This window comes from Microcebus murinus, chromosome 2 (genome assembly GCF_040939455.1).
Source record: "Microcebus murinus isolate Inina chromosome 2, M.murinus_Inina_mat1.0, whole genome shotgun sequence".
NCBI classification, from domain to species: domain Eukaryota; kingdom Metazoa; phylum Chordata; class Mammalia; order Primates; family Cheirogaleidae; genus Microcebus; species Microcebus murinus.
Window position 1 is genome coordinate 111,093,871 of NC_134105.1, and position 23,802 is coordinate 111,117,672.

Here is a 23,802-nt window from a genome sequence, read left to right on the forward strand (position 1 = left end):
TTGAATCGTAGCTCCTCTACTCCCTTTTCTTGCAGGTACCTAGAAAAGTTACTTTTCTATGCCCATGCTACAAAGAAGTTTTTGCATTTCTTGTTGGACGGCACTTTCAATCTGGCTGCTATACTCTTAAGTATGATCACATACCTCCGGATTATTTTTTTATTTCAGCATATTATGGGGGTGCCAATTTTAAGGTTTCAAATAATGCCCTTGCCCTCCCTCCCCCAATCACCTCCAGATTATTGCCTATACCAGGATCCCCACTACAGTGATTTCCAATGCAGAGATCAATTCCAAGATTTAGGCATTATACGTATGTGTCTAACCTGATAAGGCAAAGTTGTCTGATCACAATAAATCATGCCACACATTAAGGTGTTCAGCTTTCTGACATGATATCGGTCTACAATAGAATTTTCATGTGATATTGATGTTTTTCTGGAAGAGTGCCTCTGCCAGTATCCTTGAGATAAAAAGCTCAGAAAATTTTGCTGGTGTTGTACTACCGTGTCAGACTTTAAGGAAAACAAAATTTAATTGTATTGTTTGGACAAACAAATCAAGTCTTTTCCCTCTTTTCTATTTCTGCAGTAACTAGTGGAATAGAAATGTTTCCTTTTTCAACAGAAAGATCTATATTGACTAGCTTGGTAGAAAGTTATGGTTAAAATGATTTTGGAATGAAAAACAATCCCAATCATCTGGGGAAATTCATTGATTGGTTCATTAATTTATCATTACATTAATTACACAAACACCTACAGAGTAATTGCTTAGGGTCAGCCCAGCAGCAGTGGCCCGATTTCAACATTTATGTCCACCCTCTGGATCTAGTTCCTTAATTTGAACGGTTAGAGATGTTGGCATAATTTTTGCTCTTATCACTCAGACTTCATAATTCTTGTGATTTTGTCACTCTTAATATTTATATGACATCTAGTGAGTGATTGATCTTCTGAAGGGCCCTATGGTCACTCACATTTGCTTATCACTAGCACATAGGGGGCAGTCTACGGATTTATGGCTGCCAATAAACGTTGTTACCAAAAGTGCAGTTTCTTTTTTTTCTGTGTGCTAATTTCTAATAACTCTTGTGCATGAGAGCAATTACTGACAAAAGTCAGCCTCTGTTAATAGAGTTTATCACACTTCATCATATATCCTTTGTCGTTGGAAGCATTTTGACAAGCCCAGGGTTAATTAAAACCAAGAAGACAATAAAATACACCTAATCAAACATAACAGGTACAGAAATCAATTAGCAGATTTATAGCACTTTGGAGGTTTCCATAATGTATAAAATTCAAAGAAACTGTCGTTTCCATTTCCTCAAGACAGTGTAATTAAATTTCTAATTGAAACTATTTTTCAGTGGGTAACGTACAATCCACCCAAGTTTGATTTGCATTAAAGTGAGCCTACGAAGGTTGAAGGAGCCTAGGGAATTGAAAAGAGCATTGAGTCATTTCCATTATTGTTATTTTGTCTATCTGAAAGTTGGGGAAAAGTTATTCTGTATAAAAAAGGGGAGAACAGAAAAGTCACGCTTTGTATGATAAAAGAGAATTGGTGAAGTCTTCTAATGTATTAAGGACCTCTGTCTTTACACATGGTAAATGAATTGCCAAGGGAGAGTGAACATCTCAAATAATTCTCAGATAATTCAGTAGTTTTGTCAGAATTGCTAAATAATTCATCCGACTTGTTTTCTCAGCTTGACTGATTTTTTTTGGACTGGATTGACTGCCATGATCCATTACTTTGGTATCATATAGATGTGGCCTGAAATAAACCATGTCTTTTTGCAGTTTTATTCCCCACACAGCTAAGTAAAATGTGATGCCAATCACCATGCCTGGAACACATTGACTAAGTGAGGAGTGGGCCGGGGGCTCAAGCAGGCAATGAGTATTGTTCAGTGTCTGCAAGGCTATCTTCACACCCCTTATGGGCTGGTTGACTGATGGGTGTATTTTCTTCTCTGTCTGAGGATTTCTCCTCTAGACACTTGTGTGCCTCTGCTTGGCATTTTAGGAATTATTACCAAAATATCTTATTGCTATTTATTTATTTATTTATTTTGAGACAGAGTCTCGCTTTGTTGCCCAGGCTAGAGTGAGTGCCATGGTGTCAGCCTAGCTCACAGCAACCTCAAACTTCTGGGCTCAAGCAATCCTTCTGCCTCAGTCTCCCAAGTAGCTGGGACTACAGGCATGTGCCACCATGCCCGGCTAATTTTTTCTATATATATTAGTTGGCCAATTAATTTCTTTCTATTTTTATAGTAGAGATGGGGTCTCGCTCTTGCTCAGGCTGGTTTCGAACTCCTGACCTTGAGCAATCCACCCGCTTCGGCCTCCCAGAGTGCTAGGATTACAGGCTTGAGCCACCGAGCCCAGCCTCTTATTGCTATTTAAACATAGAAATAATCATATTCTTTACCTTCTACCCCAAAGTGTAATTTTTTGGAAATTTCCATGCCATTGATATTTAATTTAAAAATAGTTTTGTTGCTTTGAACTATTTATTTTCCCTTTAAGTAAGGACTACCCTCAAACCTAATCATTAACAATAACAGAATAACTTGTATTTATTTCCTGAACTCAGAACTAAACCACACTCACTATGAAAGTTTTACTTTTAAACTGTGAATACACCAAAATTTACTACTACTTTCATAAAATGATTGCTATGAAATCCACTGCAAGGTCAAAGTTAGGTTTCAGATATTTCTTTTGGTCTGTGGGGCTGCCTCTGAGGTTGTGCACATATAATGCCAATAAAAGCCAGATATTTTGAAAACTGTCATGGAAAAAAAGATCAGCCAAGACATTGCTGGAATTCACATAGATAACTGTGACGATACGCTGATTAATTATATATGCTGGTGGCAAAGTAAAACAAATGAAAGATTCAAATGTGGATAAAACATTTTTTTAGACAAGCAAAGGCAGATATGAGGATGCTCACAGAAGCCAGACCTTATGCTTTTTCTTCTTCCCTAATGCTACCTTTCTTTTTTTTTTCTGACCAACTCATTGTTTTAAACAACTTCATTTGAGTGTTAATGGGCATTAAACGAATATAAAAGAATTAGGCAATAACCCAGTGGTGGCTGGTTTACACGGCAACACATTCCCAGGTTAAGGATGGTGCTGTTATTTGGGCTCACTCTGCTGTTGCTCAGGGGAAGATGCATCAGGAACAAATCAAAATTAGACTGAAATTAGATTTTCAAGCTAAGCTGTCTCTTATTGCTTTCCTAAGTTTCTAATCCTCCTCTCTCAATTCTTCATTAGCTCTTCTTCCTTCTTCCACTCCTTAACATAAACATATGCTTAAGATTCAGTCTCAACTTTCAGTCTTGTTTTCTTACACTCTCTTTATCTGAGAATTCTTCTATTCTATGGTGTCGACATGTTTTACTTTGTGAATGACAAATCTGTACTTCTTATTGAGTTCTTTCTCTTGAGCTTTGATCCTGCTGTACCACCAGCTGCCTGGTAGACTTTCCACTCTCTTTTGGTATTCTATAAAGCTCCAAACATCCTCTTCCCAGATCATTACTTCTGTTAGTGGTGCCACCATTCATTTTATGAGCCAATGGTAAAGTAGTCTGATTCCAAAAATAAGTAGACAAAAATGTACAATGATTCAAACTCAACTGAAGTTAATTTTCTCTTTATATAATAGCACATGGTGGGAGAAGAAGTCTGCAGGGTGGTCCTTCTCCCTACTGTCATTTTGAGGACCTTAGGGTTGTCTCCAGTGCAGCCAGGGGGAAGGAGAAAAGAGAATGAGGATTGCATGCAGGAGGTTTTATGGTCTAGACTTTGAAGTGTTGCATAATCTCTACCCTCTCCTGTTGGCTAAATCCCAGTGTCATGGCCATGCCTATCTGCAGGGAAGCTGGGAAATATGGTCTAGCTGTTTGTCCAGGAAGGAACAAGGAAATGGATTTTGATGTGCAGCCATCAATCTCTGCCACAGCCAACTAAATTTAAAACTATAGATTTCAATTCCATTTTATCCTTCATATCAGATCAAATCCTGGACCAAATCTTGCTATACTATCAAAATGCCTCTTATTGAATCTTCCTTCTACTTCTTATATTACCACATGGTCCAGACCCTCATCACTTCAAGTCTGGATTACTGCAGTAGCTTCCTAGGGGATCTTCACAACTTCAGCCTCTTCTGCTCCAACCAACCCTACAAATCCTCTTCACGCTCATTTTCCTTGTGTATGGCTTTCACTGGTTTGTGTCACAGACCAAGACCTTCAACAGCTTTCTTCTAACAAATCAAGTCTAATCTCTCCTGCTTAGCTTTTAACAATAGATATAATTTAGAACCTTCTCTTCTTACTTCACCCAACCTTGACCTCCTACTTCTGTAAGTTTCTGCAATGTGTGTCTGTATCACTCAATATCTGAACTGTTTTGTCTTGGGTTGTTTAACATTATTTTATGTGCTTTAGGGCTATCTTTCCCACTATGTTGTGAGCTCCTTGAGTAAAAAGATGATATCCGATGTCCTTTTGTTTTGTTCTCCATATTATCTAGTACATTGCTCAGTGCATACAAGGTTGATATCTAATAAATACTTGTTGATGAATAGGATAGCTCTGAGAAGAAAATAGTCATTACACTGATTTTATAAAGTTTTATTCTCTAAATGTGTCAGCTATATTGGCAAATCTTTGTTACAAACTGCCATTTATTTATGGAAATCTATGCTTAATTATAATTGGTGTCAAAGTATCTCAACATAACCAGATACAAAATAGAGACATTTAAAAGCCTGGGGAAGTTCATTTCAATTAGGGTTTTTTTTTTTTTCATTAATTCAACCAACAATTTAAATTCTGATCTATGTTCTGAAGAGGCTCATAGATGGGAGAAGGGAAGTGAGGATACATACGTATTGTGGTAGGCAGAATTCTAGAATGGCCCGAAGATTCCTTCCCCCATACACATGCTCTGTAGAATCCTCTGCCTATGAGTGTGAGTGGGACTCATAAATATGATGGGGTCTCACTCCCATAATTATGTTATGTTATTAATATATAATAAAAGGAATTGTACAGGCCGGGCGCGGTGGCTCACGCCTGTAATCCTAGCACTCTGGGAGGCCGAGGCGGGAGGATCTCTCAAGGTCAGGAGTTCGAAACCAGCCTGAGCAAGAGCGAGACCCCGTCTCTACTATAAATAGAAAGAAATTAATTGGCCAACTAAAAAAAAATATAGAAAAAATTAGCCGGGCATAGTGGCACATGCCTGTAGTCCCAGGTACTCAGGAGGCTGAGGCAAGGGGATCGCTTGAGCCCAGGAGTTTGAGGTTGCTGTGAGCTAGGCTGATGCCATGGTACTGTAGCCCGGGCAACAGAGTGAGACTCTGTCTCAAAAAAAAAAAAAAAAAGCAATTGTACAGATGTAATTAAAGTCTCCAATCAGTTGCCTTTGATGTAATCAAATGGGAGATTACCTTTGGTGGGTCTGACCTAGTCAGGTGAGACCTTAAAATAGAGAAGAGCTTTCCTGTGGGCCTGGAAAAATGCAAAAGCCACATTGTGAACCGGAGGGAGCCACATGGTTAGGGCCTGAGTGTCCCAGCCATAGCCAACAGGAAGGCAGGGATCTCAGTTCTGTAATTGTAAGTGACTGAATCCTGCTAACAACCTGAGTGGCAGAGGATCCTGAGCTCTGGACGAGAATGTGGCCCTGCTGACACCTTGATCTTGGCCTTGTGAAACACTGAGCTGAGAGCTCAGTTCCTCCGTGCCCACATCTGTAGGATGATAGATCGTCTGTTGTTTTAATTCACTAAATTTGTGGTAGTTTGTTACACAGCAATTGGAAATTAATACATATGTTTCTTACAATATGTTATTTAATTGCTATGATATATTGTTATATATGAGTTTAATCATGTTGAGTTTCTATAAATTTTAATTTTAAGACTTGGATCAATTCCAACAAAAATATTTTTTGGACTTGAATGCACCGATGTCATTTACTTCCATTTTCCTGACCTGAGTCAGTTAACATCTAACCTACCTCAAGGAAGCACAGGTGGTTGGCATTGCCTAGTCTATTTTCAACGACTTCCACTAAAGATGATTTCACCCAATTATCAGTGTTTTATTAGGGGAGTCACCCCATCTTTACTCTTCTCTATTCCAGCATGCATATTGTGCTGACCTAGCATTATTTTCTGGATAGTCCACCGGGTTAAATATTCCAAGAATCTTTGGAGGAGAGCCAAGTAGCCTTTTTGCTCTTTAAAAAGAAAGTATTTTAAAGGAACTTGCTGCTTAGCCAAGCCATTGCTCTATTGCAGAGCAAGCATGTTTCCAAAGTACATCAACAAAGCTAATGAGAAAACTAGCCCTGGAGTGGAAAAAGAGAAAATGAAGAAGTCGTCTCATCATTGGAAGCATCCTGGTGAGGTAGAAAAAGCCCTGGAGTGTGAGTCAAGAGATGTGGCCTCTGCTAGCCGACAGGCCTTGTAGAGCTAATTCTCAGTTTTCTTATCAATAAAGCGGGACCATGAACTTGATAATCTCTGAGTTCCCTTCCAACTTTGAAACCAATGAATGAGTCACCCATGCAATGATAAAATGGAGAGGAGAAATGAGGGATCCTAGCAGAAAATGTAGAATGTTTAAGTCTGCATGAGGATATTAGGGAATGAGTATATACTCTGAGGATCAGTTCCCATGTGAACAGATACTAAGTTGCCTTCTGCACGTGTGCAGCTCTGTGGCTTCCTGGTGTTGAAATTCCTTAATCTGAAATACGACATCCCTCCTGCTCCTTTTCCCTGGCCTTTTCTATTCTTCCAATCACCATTTCCTTGCATATTCTCTACCCCCCTCCAAGTTGAATTCTTCACTCTCTTAAAAATATATCCTATATTTTCCCTCCTGTTCTTGGCTTTCGTAGTACTCATAACTGGATTGTTGTACCTTCCATTTTCACCTGACAAATCCTGGTTGTCCCTGAAGGTCTAATTCAAAAAGTACCTTCTCCATGTAGTTTTCCCTGCTGCCTTTTGTCTCTACTTATATGGGGCTGACCTTTTCTTCTTTGGAACTTTCCTTACTATCTACCCTTCTTTGGGTATAAATCGTCTTCTGCCTTCTATGTTATTTGTGCGTTTCTCATTCCTCATACTGCAAAAATAGAGATATTATAAGGAATTGAACTGAGTGGTTCTTGCACCCAGGCTATAACCTGAAGGGTTCCTTGTGTTAGCTTTCTTGCCTAATATTGTCTTATCTTCTTATCATTCTTTTTCCCTGTTACTAGAGTGCAGCAAAGGTAAAAAAAGGAAGTTCCTGATAACATATATAAGTTCTCAGGAGGCCTTTCTGAAGAATACTCATGGTTATGCAATTCAGGGGAGCAGATGGTATGAAATTAGCTATGCACCTTCACAGGAGTCTTCCATAAGCCTGATGGTTGGCCAAAGTAACAATGGCTCAGAGAGACCAGTTGATTTGGTGAAAGTCACACATCCAGTTAGAGACTCCAGTGCAGTCGGTTCGGTTCCCCCTCCTCTCCAATATGCTACACCGCTTCAGGGCCCATCCCTGAAATTGCTCAAGGCTGCTATGATCCCTGAGGCAAAAGTATCCTCTGAATGAAGGAAACACTGATTTGATTTGTGTCTTTACAAGTTTTACTCCCAGATGGTGCCTCCAGACTTACAGAATCTCAATAATGTTTTATTTCCTTTCGGGCCGTGGCTGATTTGCAGTGCTTTTCCATTTATAATTTCCAAGCTGAATACCTTTATAACTTTCTTCTTTCCCCTTTCTTTCAACTTGGAGCTGGAATTAGACTTAAGAATTTAGAGAAAAATAGTTGGAAGCAATTAAGGGGAGTTTGCAAAGATTTGCAAACAGAATGTCTGATGAAGGAAAAACCTGAAAAAAAGCAGAAATTTAGAAGGGTTGGAAGAAAGGTGGAGAATATGGTCGATACTAATGAGTATTACATAAGCCAGGGCTGTACTAAATACTTGCTCATGATGCATAATTTCATCATCATTGAAGCCTAGAAAAATTAGATAATATGTTCAAGATACCATAATTAACAAATTATGGAAATGGGCTTTGGATTAAATACTGTTTGACTTCAGAATTGATGCTTTTTTTTTTTTTTTTTTTTTTTAAACCATGGGGGATGCTGGATCCACAAAGGCTGAATGTGGATAGGGGAAGGGGCTGGTTTGAAGACATAGATCTTCCTGTTCTTGAGGTTAAAACGGAATACCTGAGCTGGCACCTTGAGGCACCCTCTAATTTTCAGCTTGGGTGCCTGCAACCTAGAGAAAGATAACCAGTGAGGCTTTAAGGAATTTAATTCAGATGATATGCATCTCTGTTTCCATTTTCTTTGGTTGTCACGAGTCTCTGTAGTTGTCTTGGTTGAGAGGTGCTGTTTCAAGTGCTCTCCTCTTCCCCTCCCACCGACCTCCCCACCAAGGATGACTTCCGAAAACCCACAGTGCCACATCCACCCAGTGGGTCCTGGAGGTCAGAGTTCTCAGGCTAAGAGGTGATAGAGAGATGTCTCTGCAGAAAATAAGGACTGGAGTAAACCCTGGGCCCCAGTTACTTGGGTGACCACCTCAGGGTTCTGATGTCCTCACAATATACACATCACGACTCATCCTAGCATCTCTTGGCTGCCTGAAGTTTAAACTGTGTTCTGTTGACTTGCTGGGGTCAGGAGAATAAGAGTTAAAGAAAGGAAAAGGTATTTTTCAATCATCGTTTATTTATTCACTCAACATTTCTGCTATACTGTGGGGGAAATATAGATGAAGAATATGCACAGTCTCTGCTTTTGAATGTAGAGTACTGGGGACACTAACCTGAGATTTGAGAATAATAAGGTAGATTTCAGGCAGTGGAATGAATCTGGCTAAGTGTCTGAATGCAGTGCATAAAATAGGTTTAAGGAGTATCAGGAAGGAAAGAGGGCAGAGCAGGCTGAATGAGAGGCAAAGTGAGGTGGTTGAAGGTGCACAGGGCCTCGAAGGTTTCATCTCCCCTCCCAGAACATAGGAACTTGGACACCAGACCAAGGCTTTTGGGTTAGGTGTCCCTGGTGCCTCAGTGAAATTTGCCTGAGGGCTGACTTCAATGAGTGGAACAGAGGTGAATGATTGAGTGGTGGTGTCCAAGGAAGGCAGACAGTCTACCCAGTGACTGGAGCAGGCTGCCCGGGAGGGGTCTCCATGCTGATTGGGCCAGTGGTCAGTGGTCCTTCTCAGAGGTTGGGTGTGAGGCAGGTTCTGGAGCCAGAATTACTGGCTTTCAGTCCTACCTTCCTGGTCTGTGCTTCAAGAAACCTTGAGACACTTACTTGACCTTCTTGATTTGCCATTTCCTCATGTTTAAAATGTCAGTGATTATTATGGTAGTCATCTAAGGAGTGGATCGCGCGATTCATTGAGTTAACACAGGTAAAGCGCTACAAATAGTTCCTGGTGCATAATAAATGATCAAAAGTGCTAGTTATTATTAGTTATTACTCATTGAGGCCATCTCTCCAAATTTAGTGTGGTCTGGTAGTTATATTTTGAGAATGATTTTCGAGTTTGATCTTGATCAATCTCTGTGTCACTAGGCAGTGCCATGCCTTCGCCCATTCCAGACGGAGCTGAAGAGAAAAGAGATGAAATAAAGCAAAAGAAACAAGAGGGACTAAAACAAGCTTCTACGGCCCTCTCTAAGAATTTCACTGGAGGTCTAATTTTAAAGAAGGATGCGTGAAGATTGAGGAAAGGGGAATGAACACTTTCAACCATCTTGTCATGAGAAATTTGTCAGCGCTGGAAACACACTATTTTGGTGCTGTTTCCAGTTTTCCCTGCTTTTCCTCACGAAGAATAATAATTCTGTTCTGTCCTCTCCCTCCCAGACTCCAAATACTCTTTCTTCTTTTCCATGAAAGCAAAACTCCTAGGCTACATCCCGCGCAACTCCAGCAATGTGAGTGAGCTTTTGTTCCCAGTATTGGCAGCATTTCCCCCTTCGTTTGTCCCCTCTGCCTGTCTGCAGGTCTCAGGGCTGTTCTGCTGTCGGAGATTGCAGGGAGCTGGTGGATTCAAGCCATGGAGCTTCTTTTATGAGCCAAGTGCAGAGAAAGGAACCTTTCATACAGCTCCAGCCTGCAGTCAGGTACTCCCTGGTGGGCTCCTCACAAAGCCTGGGCCCTAGAGCTCTTCCCTGGAGTTTGCATTTGTTTCCTTATAAGGCACGTTCTTGGCGATGGGCAGGAGGCAATGGCAGCCCAAGTGCACGGCTCCCTCTGCAGCCACTGTGGGCCGGTTCCCTGCACAGCCCACAGAAGCCACCAGTTTGACCTGGTCCTCCCTTAAAGCCAGCCTGAGTTCTTTATTAGCGAGCATGAAAAATGCTTCAATCACAGCACCAGATGGTACCCAAACCAATTTGGTTTGTCAGCTGAGGCCTACTCATTTCCAAGGACTTGGTCTAACATCAGCGTTATTTCCCTCAGTGCCCATCGAGCCCTAAGAGATGATCTTGCTCAGATGATTCTGATGAGAAATAATATTTTACTCTACACAGGACCGCAATCATTACTTCTTTCCATCTTTAATAATTCATTTAATAAGCTTTTATTGAGTGCCTGCTGTGTGCACTAGGCATTTTGGGGTATAACAGAAAGAAATTCATTTCTGTTCAACAAATATTTGCTGAGAATCTACTATGTACGTGCCAACCACTGTACCAGATAATAGACAAATAAAATCACTTAGAAGAGGTCCTTGGCTTTAAACAAGGATAGTTGTGGAGAGATGAACAGTCTAGTTGTACAGTGAGTACTGGGGGAGAAAGATGACCCAACGCATTATCTTATCCTCTTTCATTTTTGCTACTTAAATCATAAAATTTCATTTGGTACTCTGTTCTCTCCATCTCCCTAAAAGAGGAGTTGGAAGTAACATTAATATACTACCTATGTGGGTCACTAGCACAGAAATAGATCACGGATGTAGCAGAGAGTCAATGATTTGGTTCTCTGCTACCTTGCTACTCAAAGAGTGGTCCATGAACCAGCAACGATGGCATCTCCCATGAGCTTGTTAGAAATTCAGGTACCACTCTAGACCTCATAGATTAGAATCTGCAATTTTAATAAGATCCAGAGGTGACTTACATGCCAATTAAAGTTTGAGAAGTACTGCTCTGCTAGTTATTTATTCCCCAGGTAGTCTAACAATGATGGTGGGTGCAGTAAAAGATGACCGCATTTTTTCCCAATGAATATTTATTGACCACCAACAAATCAGTACCTGCTAGTTACATAATCACTTTATTAAAAGAAAGAGATGTGGAAAGTTCCTTACACATGGGTCGCTGAGTTTTGGACTGTCACCTAGACTTGAGGGCCATGGTTGATGGGTTGGAAATCTGGGTCTAAGCCAAAAACAGCCATTGACGGGCCAAGTGACTTTCATGGTATCCTGGTAAGAAAACTCTCTGAAGCAGTGTTGCTTTATATTGCATAACTAACCAGTCAACCAGTCAGAGGCATTTTCGTAGGAAATTCAGAAACTCAATAGAATTGATGTTCTCCATAGTTGGAATTAGAGAGACATATTTTAAAAAGCAAGCATAAGCCATCAGGTTGAAAGCAGATAGAGAATAGGAGAAAAAAGTACAGGGCAATACCACTGTTTTTAAGGGTTCACTTAGAAAAGTATTGGGAACTTCACATGCAAGGGCTGTAAGGAAAGTCTCCAGCCATTGTTAATATAAAAAGAACGATTTGCACGACAACCGTGTAACCTGGCAGCCAAGGAGAGTGGACTGTAATGTGCATGTGTGAGCAATGACGCCCTCACTAGGGTGCTAGACTCCACTGAGTGAGCATGTGTACTATGTGGCCGTCACATTTAAAATGACCGAGCGAGCGGGGCAACAAATCTGCATCAAAGTTTTCGTGAACCTTGAATATTCCTCTACGGAAACTATTCGGGTAATTCAGAAGGTTTTCGGGGACGATGTAATGAGTGCAGCACAAATAAGCACAAAACTTCAAAGATGTCTGAGAATCTGTTGAAAGCTATCCACGTTCTGGAAGGCCTGCGACAAGCAGACCACCTGCGAATGTTGAACGTGTATGGGTTAGGGTAAGAGACGCTGGGAGAACTGTGTGAGGTCCCAAGGTGCCTACTTAAAAAAAAAAATTATTTCAGCATATTACGGAGGGTACAAATGTTTAGGTTACATATATTGTCTTTCCCCACCCGAGTCAGAGCTTCAAGCGTGTCCATCCCCCAGACAGTGTGCACTGTACCCATTAGGTGTGAATATACCCATCCCCTTCTCCCCCTCCCATCCGCCTGACACCCAGTGAATGTTACTACTATATGTGCACGTAAGTGTTGATCAGTTAATGCCAATTTGATGGTGAGTACACGTGGTGCTTGTTTTTCCATTTTTGTGAGACTTCGCTTCGAAGAATGGGCTCCAGCTCTATCCAGGATAATATAAGAGGTGCTAGATCACCACTGTTTTTTTTGTGGATGAGTAGAACTCCATGGTATACATATACCCATTTTGTTAATCCACTCATGTATTGATGGGCACCTGGGTTGTTTCCACATCTTTGCAAATGTGAATTGTGCTACCATGATGAGATATCACTTAACTCTAGTGAGAATGGCTTTTATCAAAAAGTTCCAAAACAATAAATGTTGGTGTGGATGCAGAGAGATAGGAACACTCCTACACTGCTGGTGGGACTACAAACTAGTACAGCCTCTGTGGAAAGCAATATGGAGATACCACAAAGAGCTAAAAGTAGAACTACCATTTGATCCAAGGTGCCTACTTTGAAGGGGAATGAAGGCATCATTGTCCTACGTACAGTGTCTCTTGTATCTTCTTCAATAAATGTCTTTATTTTTCCTATTACATGGCTGGATACTTTCCAGACAGCCCTCATATATGATCTTTAATTTTTACTGCATCACTGAAGGGCAAATGTTCCTATGTTTTGTTGGGCAACTTGGGCTCAGAAAAGAGGGGTAATTTACCTGTGATCACTCAACTCTAGAATAGTAAAGTGAGAATTTGAACCCAGTTCTAACAGGTTTCAAAGCCCAGATGTGCCAGTCTTTTCATATTGTCTTCCTTCAGTGCATTGCCTGTGTTTTTGTTCCAATATTCTCCTGGAGTATTCTGAGGCCACTCAGGTTCAAGGGCAAAGTCATGGGCACAATGAACTCTTCAGAGACACATGAAGGAAGAGGCGTAGGGTCCTCAGGAGCGTGAAGGTACCATGGGACTCCTGGCTTTCTTCAATGAGTTTATAATCTTTTTGGTGGAAAGAAGTCTGAAATATTTTTAAAAATTGGTTTTATAAGTTAGCATTTATGAGGATTCAGAAACTTAATGCAGGTGGTAGGATTGCAGCAAGGCTTTACAAAGCCTTTAGAAAGACTTAAAATAGGAGGCGAAGAGGAGGGGCTCTTTAGGCTGGGACTTCAGTGTGAGCAAAGGCAGGAATGAACCTGTGGAGGTACAAGAAGGAAAAGTGAATCATCTACTCTCATATCTCCGAAGAACATCTATTATACTTCAGGTTCGGTGAATGCACGCTGTGTGCAAATATCTTCAAGGTATCTGCAGATCTAGTAAGTGACTGGAGGGAGATTGTTAAGGATCAGAGTGAGACTTGAGGAGAATGAAAGAAAAACAATGAATCAATGGGTGTGGCCTGGCAGAAGGTGTATGTGAGTCAGGGGAAGTGTGGCCAAAATGTGTCTACAGATTCAGAAGAGTGAGTGGGCTAGGAAGGAGGTGGATACAATTCACCTCTCCTTCTCACCACTGCTAGGATGCAAAGGTTTCTAGAAGTTAGTCATTTCGTAGGTTTGTTCTTAAAGAAGGTAGGGTTCTACCACTTGAGATGTCTCAGAGTCTGTAATTATATGTGCCAGAGACTATTCGTGTTCAACAAATGTCCATATGTTCCCTATATTTTTTAGTTTCTCTAGAATCTAGGAGGTGCTTGGTTTTGTCCAGTGGGATACAGGCAGAAAGGATGCAACTCTTCCGCAATTACTTCCGGGCCTGGCCCTTACCAGCAGCCCACGTATCCTTCAACTCTCTCTTGCCCTTCTTTAATGATCTGGAGGCCACATGTTCCAGATAGTGTAGCTACAAAACACGGGAGAGCTGCCTCACGGGCACTGGACTTGAGATACTCACGCCGAGCTGCTGAAAGTCTGGGGTTTGTTGGTTATCACAGCAAAATCCATCCAGCACAGTCCATACGCCTATCACATAGCGAGTGGTCATGAACATTTGCTGAGTGAATAAATGAATCATTATATCGGTTACTGAGGCCACGTTGGTATGATTCTTTTCATCTGTGTTTTCTATTCTTTGAGAGCACAGTGCTTTTTGGACCCTTTCCTTTTCAACGTTGCCTTGATGTCATTTTTTTTCCTGGAGTTATCTGAATGTTTGAGACAAGCTTGGGAAAAGGGTGGAAGGTGCTAGAGTGATTTTTCCCCGCCCTTCCCCCTGCTAGGGATCCTTCGGGGGCACTTCTTCCCTGGGGAAAACCCTGCTAAAGAAATCAAGCTGGGCAATCAAAAAGTCACAGCAGAGGGCTGCTCTTGCTCATTCGAAGACTCTGCAAACTAGAGAAGGCTTTTCAGAAAAATATCACGGATCCCTCCAGTCCCACACACCATTTTTGTGGCCTAACATACCCACCCAATTATGTCAAAACCTCTAAGTTTAAAAGAGATCAACTCTGTGTTGTACTAAACACTCCCGATGTCCTTGAGGCTGTGATTTATACAGAAAAGGGTGCAAAGTCACACAGAATGATGTTGATTCAGGGCAGAGAAAAGGGCTCCTGCTGGGTGGCCCCCTTTTCTCCCTCCTCACAAGTAAATTTCACCCACTTGAGCCCCTCGATTGGAACAAGATGAAGATTTGTTTGGTTTGCAATTAATGGCTAAGTGAAACCTTCTAGAACTGCAGGCTTCGGGGACAAACATTTCCCACCAGGCCTCTGCCCCTCCATCCTTTCTGCTAAACACTGCTAACCCGCACACCTGCTGAGAGATCAGAATCCCATATGGTCTGTTTGGAATCAGTGGCCTAATTTTTTTGAACTTCAAAATGATAATATGATAATAGCAACATGGATTTTTGTTTGTAGAAAAGTGTTTGGGGAGCCTGGGGACACATCATGGGATAAAACTGCATCATTCACTAATTAATACATGTCCCCATTTGGGCCACGGCAGAGAATTTGTATATCTAGTCTGGAGAGAACTTGTTTACCAAAATTTGATAATTTATTCCAGAATCCATTCAGAGTGACTCTACAGTATTAGAGATGCATAAAGCTGTTTACCACTCATAGATATTTAAGGCATTTTCTTTCTGAATATGTAGATAATGCCTCATTACTGGGAGGCAGAACTGAAAACAACCAAGTTTACAAAAGAACCACCAAACAGTGTCATGCAGGTGGGATCATGTTGTCGGCAGTGCTGGGCACTAGGAGAATACAAAGATCGTAGCTGCCCTTCTACCACTAACTAGCTGAGTCATCTTGGGCAAGTCCCATAGTATTTTTGATTGTCTGCTTTTGTAAAATTGATTAGTTCCACTAACTGATCTCTGAGCTGGTCCTGACCATCTAAAGTTTTCTGGAGAGCTTAAAACACAATCAAGCAATAATAGTATAATTGCATAGCAGAGTGGATGGGAAAAGGGGGGGCTGATCTGCTGGGTCAGCTTCCAGCTCCCTGATTAGTCTACACCGGTGTATTCAAGGTTCACTGTTCTCCTTTGTGTCCGGCTTTCTCTCCCATTGTCCCACTTTCATGCAGAATAAACCCGACTGGATGGCCCTCTTGCTAGCTCCAATTCTTCCCTTCCAGGGCTCTGGAGCGTGGAAAAGTCAGACCCCAGGGTTTGGGAATTAGGAGTGTGGTAAAAATCAGACGTCACAGGCGGTTTCTGTCTGAAGCTACTCAAGGTAGGTGGACTTGAAACGGAGTGGTGCTGAACTTCCCAGCCTTTGCAGCGTGGATTTTGGGGGGGGGGGGAGTCGAAACCACTGGTGCATCACGCACTCTCTCTCAGGACCTCAGCGTGTGAGTTCCTCTGGCTTTGGAAAGCAATGTGACATTCCTGACTGCCCTGGCCCAGGACCATCTGAATTCCACTCAGTCTCACCATGACTTTTAAGAGAAAGTATAATAGCTGGATGTAGGCAGCTGGGTTGACTTAATTGCTACTAAACTTGGGTTCGATTTCCAGCATTCATCACCGAGCCTTATAAAAACGAAGCAAGGAAAAGAAACATAATCAGACCTCAGCTTTCTTCACAGGGCAGCCCAAGGCCTTTGCCAGAAAGTACGTCCCGCCACGGATAAACACAGGGCCCCAAGGGAGGCAAGAGAAAGCGTCCGAGGGCCTGGTTGGCTCGGAAGTCAGCTGTTGGTAAAACGTGGGCATTCGAAGCAGCAGGAAGCGCCCTGGGTCAGGCAGGTGCATTTCTCTGACTGCATCCACTGTTTTTCATTTAACTCTACCTTCCATGGAATCATTCCACTCCTCCAGCCTCCTCACCCCTGCGCTTGCCCCGTCACCTGCTCCCTGCTAGAATGTGAACCGGCGCTTCTGTCTACCTTCCATCCGCTGGGAAGATTTGCCATGGAAATCATTTCAACAGTCGGCAAACGCAGCCAAGTGGCACCGCATGTGGCAGAATCTGTGCCTGTTTTTCTGCACAGTGGGGGTTTAAACTTTTTTGGGGGGCTCATGCCTGCAGTTCAACTTCTCCCCTCTGAGAGCAGATATTTGGCAGAGAGAAGCAAACAAACACTTAAATGGTCAACTGAATTTTCAGCCTGTATTAATTATATCATTCAGAGCTTTTTTTTTTTTGGCTTAAATATAGCATCATGAATACACAGCTGCAGAGGCTGTGCCAAGCAGCTCAGCCGGCTGTACACACTGCCATCAGCGGAAAACCGTTTTTCTTCTCTCCTGCTTGAGGTGTTATCATCAGGAGCCATGTGGATACTCCCTGGGCCAACCAGCCGTCTCCCCAGCGCATCCACAAAAGCAGGGGGGGGGATGGGCCCTGCCTCCCCGAGGGCCTCCCAGTGGGGGCTGGGGGGGGGAGCCGGAGGGGAGGATGTCAGTGGTGAAGCCTGTTCTGTTGATCACTCAGAGAGCAATTCTGAGAAATGAGATGCCGTGTTCCTGGGCCAGGGCTCCAAGCAGAACATGAAACCTGAGACAGACACTGTTTTTACATTCTAGTCAGAGTCATGAATAATGTGCTTTCCGTCTACGACACCACTCTGGCTGGGAACAGGTTCCCAGCTGCCTCCGTTGCTCTCCTGGAGAACTTTGAACTCCACAATGGGGGTGGGGGCTAAGCTACATGCAGTGGACGCAGAAACATGATGATAGACCTGAAAAAAATTAAAGAACAAATACCATGAAGTCAATGATCATACGACACCTGCACTTAAAGTCATCTGGCAGGTTCCCTGTTATATAAAGAATGAATTTCCAAACTCATGGCACAATGATCATCACAAGTAAACCCCCAGCCCTTCTTTGCCTGCTCTCCTGCCTCCATGCCCCGTATGCTGTCCTCTGTCCCCGCAAAATCACTCGCCACCCCCCAGACAAGGCAAGAGCACGGATGCTGCTTTGTTTTTGCGGGTACTCTTTCCCTCCACCAAGAATACCTGATTCTTCTCCACTCGGTAGATAGTACTCATCCTCCCCAGGGAGGCTCCGGTGGTGTGCTCTCCTCTTGCCCAGCCCTGGGGGATCCCCCCTGCACCCCCTGTGCTTTGAGGCTGTTCCACAGCACTGTGCGCATCCCGCCCGGTGTTCTGCTGGTTTCTCTCCCAGTAGATTGTCGAATCTGTAGAAAGCAGCGACCACCTTGGAAAATTCCCAGCACCTGGGTCAGGGTGTGGCACACAGTAGGTGCTCAACGAATGTTTGCTGAGTTATTTGAAAAAATGTTTTTTAAACCAGAAGGTGTATACATACTCAGTGGCAAAATTTCAAATAACACCAATTATACAAAATAAAAAGTGAAAAGTTCCCTGCCAATCCCTGTGCATTTGTGTGTCTAGGTATACACACACACACACACACACACACACACATACGCTTATCTTGTGTTTTTTTTAATATATATATACCAGAGTGGCTCAGACAGTGCATGGCATTTTATCCTCTTTTATCCTTTCCAAGTCAATACTTGCAGATGGACATCATTCTTATTAGGTTCATAGTATTTATTTTAATATTTAAAAGGCTAAAAGTGTAGATAACAATGTGCTCTAGAAGCTCAAAGTGTCCAGAGGCCACCAAGGACTAGGATATAGTCAGAGAAAGCTCATTAGAGGCTGGAGTTTGGGCCAGAAGGACGGGCAGGATTTGTATTTTGGAGAAGGGGTGGGCTGGGGGCAAGCGACTTCCCAAATGGGGGCACTGCAGGGAAAGGCATAGGTAGCGTATTTGGGGTGGCAAGTGCACGGCGGCCTGTGTTGAAGGTTAGTGCTGAGGAGCAGTGAGATGTCCAGTGCAAAGACAAATTGGGCATAAATTCAAGGGGACATTGGATGCCCGAGGACTGGATTTATCCTGCTGCTGCTGGTGGCACAGGGATGGCCTGATGAAATCTCGATTGAGGAAGGTCATCTGGTAGTGCTTGGTGTGCAACGTGCATGGGGAAGGAAGAGAACAGAGACAGGCTCGAGACTCTGGTGTCACTCTGCCGTGATGGGGGTGGACTTTTGTTGGACCCCAGCCGTGTGCCCCACACTGGCACCTTGCCCTAGTGTATGCTACTTCCGCACCCACGGCACAACGAGGAGGAGGCTGTCACCAGCCAGACCGTGCACAGGAGGACACAGAGGAGTTTCAGATCACTGTGCACATGGATGAAGTCAGTAGCTTTGAACCAGAGTCCACATCTGTTTAGCTTCCACGCTTGTGATCTCTTCACTCTGCCATGCTGCGTAGCCTGGCAGGCGGGTGGTGGAAGAGAATAAGGGAGCCATGAGGACAATGCCATGAAGGAAGGATCTGGGGAACTGTGATTGGGACTCAGAAAAAGAGGACTCCTAGTGGCTCAAGGGTTCGTAAGGGGCCCATGGTGGGGACTCTTTGACTAGAACATTCTGCCTTTGAGATTCTCCTTAATAGCATCTCATATTTTTGGTCTCATGCTTTTGAAAGAGATGACTTCTGGATGGAGCTTTATTGATCTAATTCCTCAAGACATAGGCTCTCCCAGAATATATTTTATGTCCCCTGCCCCCGCCCATTCTTCCTAAATTGAACTGAATTTTCCCCTTTATGAGACTCTACGAAAAGTCCTCGTGTCTTAAGCCACACGCTGAAATTAGACGTTTGTTTGCTCTAACAGCATTACATTTGTAATTGTGTTTGGCAAAACGTCTCCTTGCAGTGACTGGAGTCATCCCAGTCTTTTGAGGAAGGCACGAGAGCGACGGGATCATGGACACCCATTCACAAATAGGAAATGTTTGGGACCCTCCTTCTCCCTCCCTTAATCTGGACCAGAATCTCCGAGAACATCCAGGGCAGAGGTCATCTCCAGCACTTCATTTCACTGAACTTCTTTTGTTCAACCTCGCCTGCATCTAGCGTTCATGCCTCTAGAGGGCACTGTTTGCCTTGAAATGAAGTTCTTTAAGTTTTCAATCACCTTTTCCCTCTGGGGTCTATTGTTTTTGCTGTACAGTACTTTGCTTTCTTCCAGAAGGGGCTTTTTTTTTTTTTTTTTTTTTTTTTTGCTTTTGTGCCTGCATATTTGTGAGAGTGTGTGTTTCTCCTTTAAAAGTGGATTTAGTGCGTATGAGCATGGCAGATAATTACTCTGACCAAAGCCTGTCATTGTCTGGGCAGGTCTTTTGAAAGCTTTCTTCCCCTATATATTCTTCCAGTGCCCCTCAGTCTGACCCACGGTGCACCTCCCCCAACCCCAATTATTGCAGTCTGGGGGTCACCGTCACAGCTCTGCCAATGCATCTCAATCCTGCCTCGCAGCTGCCTGGGCCGGTTCGGCCAGGGCTCCCCACTCAGGGCAACTGAGCCTTGATTTATTACATCCCTTTCCACCGGGCCTGGTCTTTCCTCCGGCGAGACTGCTGATCATGCCACATTTTCAAATTGGTTCTGCGCTGCAAACCAATGTCTGGGAGGGACAATAACTTGCCCCTGCAACCCATTTCCACTATGACCTCCCTCGCTCAGGGGTTGACCTCTGATCTCTGGACATGAAGGACACCTGGCTGCTCCCTTTATGTTGGGAAGGTGGATGGGTAAGTATTGCTTCCTGCTGCCTCTGCTCGAAATGTAGACACACACACACACACACACACACACACACACACACACACAAACACCACACGCATGCACACACACACAACCCTAGGCTGTTATGTTTGTGTGATGCACAAACACTCCAGGAGTTCTGAGCAGAGCTGAGTGTCAGGGTCCCCGGAGCATGCCTATTCTTTCTCCGCTCTGTCCCAAGGGCCTAGAAGTTTTCACTTTCTATGCTATACCCACCAGGGATCATGCAAGTGTCCTCAGCAGTGGAAATTAACGTCAGTGCATGTTGGGAAGAGGGTAGTCCCGGACCAGGCAGCTGCATGGATGCTGAGTGGGTTCCAGGTGAAGTATTGGGCATTTTTGGGGAGGCAGAGGGGATCTTTGGAATGGCTTCAGGAGGAGAAAGGGGATAACCACCGCCCTCACCATGGTCTCACGTGAAGTGGGCTTCAACAGCCATCAGTGAGGGTACCGGCTGGGGAACAGCATTGTGGAAGTGGCAGAATTTGGGTTTTGTTTTTTTTTTGAGACAGAGTCTCACTCTGTTGCCCCGGCTAGAGTGCCATGGCATCAGCCTAGCTCATAGCAACCTTAAACTCCTGGGCTCAAGTGATCCTCCTCCCTCAGCCTCCCTTGTAGCTGTGACTACAGGTATGCACCACCAAGCCCGGCTAATTTTTTCTATTTTTTAGTAGAGACGGGGTCTCGCTCTTGCTCAGCCTGGTCTGGAACTCCTGAGCTCAAACGATCTGCCTGCCTCAGCCTCCCAGAGTGCTAGGATTACAAGCGTGAGCCACTGCGCTCGGCCACCTTAGAAAGGACGGTGAGATCACTTTGTCTTAATATCTCCATTTTATAGATGAAGAACAGGAGCTCATCCCCACCGAGTATGTAATGATAATAATTACAGTGATCATTTAGCTACGCTTTTTAATGCTCTGGGCACCATTTTAAATGTATGAACGCATTTAATCCTTAGGATAATCCTGATAATATTATGACACCATTTTATACATGTGGAAACTAATCTACAGAGCAGTTACCTTTCCTCAGTTAGCAGAGTTAGTGAGTCTCAGCTTTCAGGCTCTAGATGTCAAATTTAACTCTCGAGGCTCAAAAATTGGCATGATTTATTGACTGTGTACCATGTGCCAGGTACTTTACATATGTTATCTAAAATCTTTACAACTGTGCCATATATCTAATAATTGCATTATGTAGATAAAGAATTGAATTCTCAGAAATATTCCATGACTTGCTGCAGCCCATAAAACCCATACATGGCCAAGCTGGGATTTGAACTGGGTGTAGGTTAGGCTCCAAAGCCTGGGTTTGTGCCATGATTGCATGGTTCCCTGAAGTGACTTATGCAACACTGGCCCAGGGATATTTGCATGTTAAAAGCTAGAGAGGATGAAAAGACTACACTTAACCAAGAACGTTACCCTAGGTTGGTAGAACTGCAGAAATAAGCAAGGGGGGAGTCAGGGAACATTGAAACTTTAGGGATACTTTGTAAAACATACAAACACGTGCTCAGACAAGTGCCTGCCCGGCACTGCTTTGCAGAGGGGACACTGAGTATTGGAGAGAGCAATAGACACAGACACAGGAAAGCTGGGTTTGACCCGGGGATCCGCCATTTCTTGGCTGTGGGTGACTTTGTATGAGTGTGATTAACCACTGCTGGCCTCAACTTCCTCATCTGTACAAAAGAAATGATAAGGCCAGCTCCACCCTTCTCATAATGTGTTGTAAATTATAAGGCTAGCATACGTTATTTATTGTCATTTGTGATTTGGGAGTTGAGCCCTGTATCCCACAAGGGGTCGGCAGTCTCTCCTACACTGAAGGTGAGAAGCAGGTGGAAGGAGGGGAAGGAGAGCCCTTCTTAGACCCTGATGGGGAGTCAATGGGCTCTGGCCTGTGTAGACACCATCTGCCATCATCAAAGTACTTATCTCCTGCTTTGGGACAGAACAGGACAGGAGGCATTGCTTTGCCCCACCCCTGGGACGAGGAGGCATGAGGAGGAGGTGGCCCAGGTGATGGGGGAAGGCCATGGAGGCATGCACCCCTCCACTTCCCCAAAACTAAAACAAACGAGATGTAACAACATAATCTATGCATTGCAACGTGTATGTTATAGTTTTTAATCTGTTCTAAAAAGTGCAGTTTTAAAATCAACATCAAAAGAAACAGAACGAACCAAGGTTCCCTTCATTGTAATTCAGCTGACGAAGATGCATTCATTGGGTCATTACCACACAGCTGTGTTATTTTTAAATGAATAACCCATTTAGAAGTGTTAATCTGAAATTTCTCGTAAAGCTTCTTGGTTGCTTCTGGAGGGTTCTCTCACTAACCTGCCCCTGGGGCCTGTCCCCCCGATGAGTGCTCAGTCACCATGCACCTGCGTACAGTGGGGAGGTGAGGAGACAGGAGCGAGGCTGAACACGCGTGGTGAGGATGGGGGGAAAGGAAGTAAGACGTGTGGACGCGTCTTGCAAAGCACAGATCCCCGCCGCTGTTATTAAAACACAGGAACTTTTATTCGGGATGGGAGTGGTAGACAGATACCCTTGCCCAACTCTGAGTCTGTTCATCAGTGCACGTTTGTGGAGTATCAAGGAATCGAGGAGTGTCTTAATGCCACTCCAAGTCCTCTTCTCCATACCTGTGGACACCACATCTTCTAGAGCCCAGCTTGGTGCCTCAAAGTTTGCTGCAAGCATGCACTCATTAGGTGTTTTCTTACCTCCTTCTCAGATAAAACACAAATCAAGGAGGCTTTTCCCCTCTACTCTTTAGGAAATAGTAGCTAAGCAAAGGGGTCTTGCCTACCTATTATACTTTCTGTGTGTATAGGTAGGGCAGAAGTATACAATACATTGCTGGGCTTTAAACCAACCTCTGCCTTGGATTTGTGCTGAGTCTTTGGCAACACTTAAATACATTTTCATCTTTAAAAAGAACAGAGATCACATATTTTGATATTTTTAAAAATTGACTACATCTGAACGTGAAGAAGGATATTAAACAATGGACAATTCACATCAAGAATGATTAGGTTTAGTTTCAGATCTTTCCCAAGCAAGTCTATCACTCTTGACCTTTGGAACAATGCATAAACAAAACAAAGCACACACACACACAAAAAGAAACAACGCAGGCAGCGGAGGATGATATAAGTGCCACTGAGGACAGTCATATGTTCCCCATGTTTCTCACCTAAATGCTTTCACTCCTGCCAGGATGCCTGCCGGGGGCACCATACTCTCATTCTTTGTCGGGTGAAATCCTCTTCATACTCGGAAGGACCAGCACATACGTCATCTTTTCCAAGAAGCCAGACTTGACTTGTCACATCTTTACTTCCT

The 23,802-nt window shown here is 43.5% G+C and overlaps 1 long non-coding RNA gene across 1 annotated transcript; it reads left to right on the forward strand.

Moving 5' to 3' along the window:
• The first annotated feature begins 8,665 nt into the window (after positions 1 to 8,665).
• LOC105873594 (uncharacterized) lies at positions 8,666 to 9,928 on the forward strand. Its single transcript, XR_001155122.2, has 2 exons — positions 8,666 to 8,768; positions 9,645 to 9,928. It is a non-coding gene; the product is annotated as an uncharacterized LOC105873594 (long non-coding RNA).
• Positions 9,929 to 23,802: the final 13,874 nt, after the last annotated feature.